This window comes from Gossypium hirsutum, chromosome D02 (genome assembly GCF_007990345.1).
Source record: "Gossypium hirsutum isolate 1008001.06 chromosome D02, Gossypium_hirsutum_v2.1, whole genome shotgun sequence".
NCBI lineage: Eukaryota > Viridiplantae > Streptophyta > Magnoliopsida > Malvales > Malvaceae > Gossypium > Gossypium hirsutum.
In genome coordinates this window covers 30,003,514-30,012,455 of record NC_053438.1, presented here as the reverse complement: position 1 = coordinate 30,012,455, position 8,942 = coordinate 30,003,514, and positions in this window count along the sequence as shown.

Here is an 8,942-nt window from a genome sequence, read left to right as displayed (position 1 = left end):
TTGAATTTCTGATTTTGATGAATATTTTGAGTTATGCCATTGATGAATATTTGTGTTTTGTGATGTTTGATGATGAATAATGAAAGATATGTCTTAGATTAACATGTTTTGTCTTGGGATTTTTGATGAATTTGAGTATTTAGGGTTAAATTGTGAAAATAAATTTTTGAGGGACTAAAGTGTGAAATAAATGCAATATGTGGACTTTTATGAGAACCATGAATATTCGGCTCTTGTGTGGTATGGGCAAATTTTGTGTATTTTGTGTTTTGTGCAAAAAGGACTAAATTGCAAAAAGTGCAAAATGTTAGGGGCAAAATGGTAATTTTCCCATTTATGTATTTTTGAACTTAATTGAATATTTTGATGAATAAAAAGGTTAAATTTGATCATGTTTAGATCAAGAAACGAAGAAAATGAATTTGGATCGGGGAAAAACGAAAGTAATCGAATAGTCGATCGTGTCCGCTGATATCCGAGGTAAGTCTATTAGCAATTTGAGGTTATTAAATCAGTATATATGCATGTATATCTATAGTAATTTGGTGAGCTGAAATTGAAAGTATATGGATTGAATTTTGTTTAAGTATGATTGATATAAATATATATATGTATCATGTTCGAAAATATATATATGTATAAATACTTGTTTTTAATCAAAGGTATTTATATATATAATATATATGTAAACATAAGGTCCGAATATATATATAAGCATATACATGTATAAAGCCTTGGACTTGGTTAAAGGTATGAATGTGTGTATATATGTACACGTGAGTTGTAATATATATATACTCATGAATAAGTCTTGAATATATTTAAGTATGAAATTATATATGTATATGTTAGATTCGAATATATATATACGTACATGTATAAGTTATTGTATTGAAATTAGATATAAAGTTATATACATAAATTTGTTAGGTTGAATCATGAAGTTATTGAGCTGGATTTTGGTGTTTGAATTTCATGTACCTATGTGGTTCAAAGATATAGGTTATAAATTTTGAGCTGAATTTTTATGTATGGATTTATATACATATATAGTTCGAATATGAATTACAGCTCTTTGGACTGAAATTATTGTTGTGAATTATGCAAGTATGTTTTAAGTGCATGTTTGTTACGCAGAACTGAATATAATTCAATTTCAACGGAGAAATGACTATCGGATTTATTGCCAGTGAAATTATTCAGACTATACATCTAGCAGGCTAAGTGCCGGTGAATTGAATCGGACTATACGTCTAGCAGGCTAAATGCCAGTGAATTGAATCGGACTATACGTCTAGCAGGCTAAGTGCCGGTGAACTGAATCAGGCTACAAGCCTAGCAGGCTAAGTGCCGGTGAACTGAATTAAACTATAAGCCTATCAGGTGAAGTGCCAGTGAATCTGTTTAAATTAAGTGATTCTATGCATTGGGTATAAATATATATGCTTTTGTTTATACGAAATGGATAAGTTTATGAACATTGTTTTAAGGTGGTTGATGAGTATATAATCGTTCGAGTCATTGTGAATAGTGAGTATGTATATATATATCGGTTGTCATGAAATTGTCGGATATATATATGTATATATGTATGCATTCGGCATAGGTGGGTATAGGTGTATATGTGCATTCGGCACTTATAGTTGATCAAGTATAAAATTATTATGCTTTTGGTATATGTATTTGAACAATTATATTTAAATGGATCCGATGAAGTGCGAACAATAAGTACTATAGAAATCAGTATATGCAGTTTATGATTATGTTAGTAAATTGATTATATGCATATAATGTATATACATTTGTCCGTTCATGTGTATTAGATAAATACACATCCTTTTAGATTTAAACAAGATGACTTAATATAGCAATGTTCGATTAGTAATTATAATTGATAATTGTGATTTCAATAAATTTATTTTAAGAATTATATGATTCTTTTATATGTATTTCAGATATGCTATAGACTTACTAAGCTATAAAAGCTTACTTTGATTGTTTTTGTCCATTTGTTTTTTTAGATTTTGGAGACGCATTACGAGCTCGGGGATCATCAGCATAGTCTATCACACTTTCAACCCCTTTTGGTATTTTGTTAAATATTTGAACTTGATCTTATGGCATGTATAGTTTTGAGTACGATGTTGGTTTGATGTTGATTGTAAATTATAAATAGCTACGCGAAAATGATTTAATTTTCATGTTTGTGATCAGTTGGTTTTAAAAATGGTTGTATTTGTTCGGTAATACCTCGTAACCCTAATTCGACGACGGATACGGGTTAGGGGTGTTACATGATGAATTTTGTTAAGTTATGTGATTAAGCACTAACTTGTGTTGTTGGTGATGCTTAGGCTTGTGCCAAGCTCGTGATGGATTGATTCATATTTATTTTTAAGCTTATGCATTGAAATGTTTATGCACGAACTTACTAAGCATAATATGCTTACGACATGTTCTTTTTTATGTTTTATAGATTATCAGAAGCTCGATTGGTTTGGAAGCTCGTCGGAGACCTATCACACTATCTAACAAATATATCGGTAGATTTTGATGTTTTGAGTTATGATTATAGTGACATGTATAGGTGAACTATGTGTGATGAAATGGTGATTATGTTTAGCTTGTAAATGTAGTGTTTTTGTTGATCAACTTTTGGCATTTTAATGTTTTGATGCTGGATGTTGAAATGGTCAAGTGAATGCATGTTTTGAATAAATAATTTGGTATGCTTGAAAGTGATTTTGTCATGCGGTCATTAAGGTAAGATTTGTATGGAATTTTGGTTGGAAACATATGGTTGATGAATGGCTAAATTATGCATATGTTTAGATTGATTTTATTTTATGTGATTGAGGTGCCTTTTGGCATATTGGTTGTATGGTTAGACATCATGTTGAATTAGCTTTATTATGCATGTTTTAGGTACATTTTGAAGCTTGAATATATGTGTAAATGGCTTGTATATGTGAGCACAGTTTTGGTGAAAGAAATGGCTTGAAAATAGTCTATTTCATGTCCACATGGCCTAAGACACGGACGTGTGTCTCAGCTATGTGTGACACACGACCATGCGACACAGCTGTGTGTCCTCTGTAGGTTTCAAAGGGTTGCAAGTCAGGTAGTTACACAGCTTAGCACAGGACTAGCACACGAGCGTGTGGCTTGGCCGTGTGGCCCAAGTCAGAGAGTTTCATGGGCACGAACACAGGTTGGGACACGGTCGTGTGTTCCTACTTCGAATGTCCACACGGCCTGAGGCGCTGGTGTGTGTCTTAGCTGTGTGAGTCACACCGCCTGGCCATACGGTCATGTGACCCCTACAGTATAAAATTTTCTATCTTTTTCTATGAAATTCTAAATGTTTCCGATTTAGTCCCGAATAGTTCCTAAACTCATTTTAAGACCTCGAAGGCTCGAAAAAATGACAATATGATTGTGTTTGATTAAGCTATGATGTGTTTTATAAAATGGTTGAATTGAATGTTTTAAGTTAAAATTTTTCAGTAATGCTCTGTAACCCTATTCTAGCGATGGATACGAGTTAAGGTTGTTACATAGTTTGGTCATAGGAACCTGAGCACTCCCGTGTTAATCATGATATTCGAGAATTCAACACTTCGATGCTCCTATATTATTATGCACTTTGATGCCCGTTTTTCTAGCACTTTTGTGCTTCGTGTTTCATGATGTGTTTAGTGTATCCATCTGGTTCAAACGTGTCTAGCATAGGCTAAAAAGTCGTGGTAAGTGATTTTTGATAAAAAGTCTTGTTCTTGTTAATCGGTGTAATAATAACTATAAAAAGAAAAAGTGGAGCAATTATTACTGAATTTTGTAATCATGGAATAAACTAATTATTATTAAGATATATTCGTGAATTAAAATGATAATATTACTCGTGATAACAAGCAAACAAATAAATGAATAGAATCTTGTAACACCCCTATACCTGACTCGACTATCAAGTTGAGTATAGGAATGTCACATTTGAGTGTCAGAGTAATCCTAGTTAAATTCAATTATCTGAACCCTTTTTCAATCATATTTTAACCCTACGAACATGTTTTTAACATATTTTTAGTGTACAAATTAAAACCGAGTGAAACTTTTCAGTAAAAATTCATTTAGAATCATTCTTACATAGAACAGGGCCCAAATTATCGATACTAGTACTAATGTATCGATACCTAGGCTTAGGTATCGATATTCCTGCTGTATCGATATCATTTTGAGTTTCGAAGTTGAAAAATTCAAGAAAAATACCATATGTATCAATACCTTGTCCAATATATCGATACTTCCTTCAGAATATCAATACTTTGAGCTTGATATCAATACCAAAATGTCATTTGATGCTTTATTTTATGCCAGGGTTAATTTACAACCTTAGTCCTCCATATTTTACCCCTTTTTAGCCCCTATTTACTTGTCAACTTTAACCATATCAATCCATATACCAAATTATCTCCAAGCATCCTTTAATCCTAATTTCATGTACCAATTCATAAATATATAATTATCTCATATAATTTTAAGCAAATATCAAGTTTTACAATTAATTCTGTTTTAATTTCAACCTTAAAACATATCAACTTTATCATCAAAAGTCGTGACCCAACCACTTATTTCTTAAACATATGATGTTTTGTAATGAACCTTATGAACATGCCATTAATTCTAAATTTATAAATTTAACACAATTATCAACATTTCACAAATTTGTCCTTTAGAGTATTTACTCTAAAAATAGTTTCTCCTCTTTACATGTCATTATTATTAATATTTACCAATAAATTTGTCAATTAATGCTCTTTAATTCATTTTATATCAGTCACTTACTTAGTATTTCAATAAAACATTTACACTTCCTTTATGTATTAGCAAAACCATCCTCTCTAACAATTTCTTAGTATTATAACTCTTCAAATATTTTTGTAATAGCCCGATTTTTAATGATGTTGGAAACAATGGTTCGAGACCACCAAATTCAGCAAATAAGCTCATAAATTTTTATTATTTAATATTTACGAACCAAATATGGTTTTAAAATTTTTTTGAATTAGTAATTTGTGTTTTATAAGGCTTTATTAGGTTAAGTGATTTAGAAAAGAGGTATTGAGATATCGATCCTATAAATCAAGCCATAAATATTTTTATAAATATTTACGTGGTGTCATTAAGGTAGTATTAAAGTTTCGTTAGAAAATTTTTACGTTTTGGTAGTTAATTAATTAAAAAGAACTAAATTAAAAAAGATACAAAACTTACTAATTAAAGAAATAGTGATTAAATAGGCTAAATAGTAAATAAAGGAGGACTAAAAGGGAAATTGGACCCACATGGGATTGAGGCTGCATAAGCATAGAAAATCAAGGAATTGATGTGAAATAAGGGTAAAATTGTAAATTTTTCCAAATTTAAGTGAAATAAAAGGGAAATTGAAATTCTAAACATTTTCATCATCATTTTTTAGTTCTAAAATGACCATTAAAGAGGGTTTAAGCTGAGTTTTCAATATTTGCTTCATGTAAGTTTAATTCTTGCTCTTTCCTTGAAATTTTTATGTTTTGGAACTTTTACAATTAGGTCCAACTAACCATTTCATTAGTTTTTGATTTTATTGAAAGTTTTGGAAGATACCATTGATAAGTTTATATGATTTTAGTTATTATATGATGAAATTGAGATGTTGATGGATATTTAAAGGTATTTTATTAAAGGATTTTGGATGAAATCATGATTTAGGGATTAAATTGAAAAGTTATTGAATTCATGGAAAATTTTGAAATTTCATGGAATTGATGGGATTCTATTGATATATATGAAAATATCTAGGCTTGGGATAAGGATTTAAATTTCATGAATTTCATTTTTCGAGCCTAGGGACGAAATCGTTATTAATTAAAAGTATATGGGCAAAATAGTAATTTTGCCTAAGATGTGACTTGGATTGAATTGAATGTAAATTGTATTAAATTTATGGTAAATTTAATAGTATAGATCCGGATAGATCAAAAATGGAGTTAGATCGTGGAAAAGAAAAAGTATCGGATTAGTAGTTTACAAGTCATGAACAATTATCGAGGTAAGTTCGTGTAACTTAATTGTGTATATTTATATGCTTATATTAAGTGTTGAATATGCCAATTGTTGAAATGTCATATATGTGTATTTAATTGATCTCATAACTGAAAATCCCTAATAAATAAGTCTCGTTTGGATAATGAGATTCGATAGATACAGGGTTTTGTTTCTCGAAATGGTAATGTTCCTGCATATGTTGCGGACGTACTGTAGCTCGAAAGAGCATCCCGTTACAAGCCCTCTCAAGCTTCCCGTTATAGTGTTCTTGCGAGCTTCCTGTTAAATGCTCTTCGGAGCATCCTAATCAGTTGTGACCCTACATGTGTTGTGGGCACACCGCAACTCTTATGAGCGTCCCGTTATATGGCTCTTCGTGAGCTTCCCGATTAAAGGCTCTTTGTGAGCTTCCTGTTAGTGCTCGCTTGAACTTTCCATTATACGGCTATTCGGTGTTGCCCGTTAATTGCTCTTCGGAGCTACCCGTTAATTGCTCTTTGAAGCTACCCGTTATAGGCTCTTTGTGAGCTTTCCTTTATAGTGCTTGAGAGAGAGCTTTCTATTTAGGTGCTCATAAAAGCACTCCCGGATATGAATTGATGGATTTATAGTATTGTACACTTCAAGTGGACTACCCAAGTATCCATCGAGATTTCAAATGATTCAACAGGTGAAATTCTGACATGAAAACATGTGAAATCAAAATGAAACTATTATTTGTGTATGCATGAAATACTTGGAAACTCGATACTTGATAAGATCATACGTGTTCTTGTTATTCACATGGAATACATGATTAACATGTTTGTTGAGGTTATATGTGTTAGGCTAATTGCCAAATTGCTTTGGATGTATTATGCATGTTTATTATATAAGTAAATGAATGGTAAGTTAATTTCCCATTATACGAACTTACTAAGCATTAAGTGATTACTCTGTTTTATTTCCTATGTTTTATAGTATTTAGAGGCTCGTAAAGGTTGGAAGCTGGTCGAAGCTACATCATACTATCCTCCGGGCTTTTTAGTATATATATAAATAGTAAACTAATTTTGGTAATAATGTTATGTATAGGTTCAATGTTTCCATTGATGACAATTTAATGTTGGTTGAAATTAGCCATTGGAATGGCTATTAAATGATATGTTTTGATATGTAAATAGTCTTAATATGCTTGATGAGTATGTTTAAAGGGGTGAATGAGGAAAATCATATAAGTATATTGGATATTAGTTTATGATAGTGTATTTTGTAAAACATGTTTATAAGTATTAGGCTATCTTGGTAAGTTGGACATTTGATCATAGGTATTAATATGTCATGCATATGACTTGAATTTGGCTAGGTTTAAATGTCTTGAATTGACTATTGAATGTGTTTAAATTTTTATATAGGTGGAAGGTGAAATTGGGTGAAGTATGAGGCTTGGAAATGACCTTATTTTGTCCACACAGGCATAGACACGGGGGTGTGTCTCAGTCGTGTGTGACACACGGCCTAGCACATGGGCATCTATTCTGGCCGTGTGTCCTCTGCATCTTAAAATTTTAAAATAGAATGCTCAAAATTGATTACATGGCCTGGCACACAGGCATGTGGATTGGCCGTGTGACCCCTGCACTTAAATATATTACAAGTCAGAGAGTTACACGGGTTGGGGACACGGCCGTGTGCCCTACTTCAAATACCACACGGCCTAAGACACGAGTGTGTCACTTGGCCGTGTGGCTGACAACACAGGCATGTGTCCCCTGCACCTTGGAAAATTTTGAAATTTTACAAACAATTCTTTGAGTTTCCAATTTAGTCCTGATTCGATTCTAAAGTGAAATTTGAGCCTCAAGGGCTCTCATAAGGGACTTTATGAGTAATATCTGACATGAAAGTTAAATAATAATATGAAATGTCTGTATTTAATCTGTTTATTCTGGTAATATTCCATAATCCTGTTTCGGTGACAGATACGAGTTAGGGGTGTTACAACTTTCCTACTCCTCCTCCTCTCCAATCAACACCCTTAATGTTTTTATATATGCATAAATCTTTAGCTCTTAACATATCATGCCTATGATTGACATTAATTAAGGATTCTTTAATCACACATACATACTATTATCAAGGCTATCCATTTGAGTGGCAATCACTAAAATATTTATCTACTGGTCTATAGGATTCTAAATTAAGATCCACCTTTTTTTCTTGAAACTAGAATCAATGAAATTTTTACCATAAAAATTTCGAGATTTTTACTTAATCCAACTAATACAGTTTATTCTTCAAATCTTCCCCTATTCTGCTGCTAGGTAGTTCTAACCCTTCTTCGTTAAAAATCTATCATTTTTTGTACAAGTCTCATATTAAGTTACTATTTATTTTCCTTGAAAATAGGCTCATTAAGATTTTATCCATATATATTTCATTTTATAAATTTTTTTTACAAGTTATAATGATTTTTCAAAATTAGAACAGGGGAAACCCGAAATGATCTGACATTGTCTCACAAAAATTCATATATCTCATAATCTACTATTCTTTTACTTACACCATTTCTTTTATGATAAACTAGACTCAATAGAATTTAATTCTATATTTTATTCAATATCTAATTCAATTTCTACAATTTTTGGTGAGTTTTCAAAATTAAGCTAATGTTGTTGTCTGAAACTACTTTAGTAAATACACTTATTTTTCCCATGGAAAGTTGATGCTTTGTATAAATTCATATAGTATGCATTCTAAGAATAAAACATTTAACTCAATTCTTTGAAATACAATTAAAACCTAGTTTAGAAATGTTTCTCAAAAGTGCTTTTGGGGAGAAGTTAAAATTTTCATCTTCTCAAAAAAGTGTTTTTTGA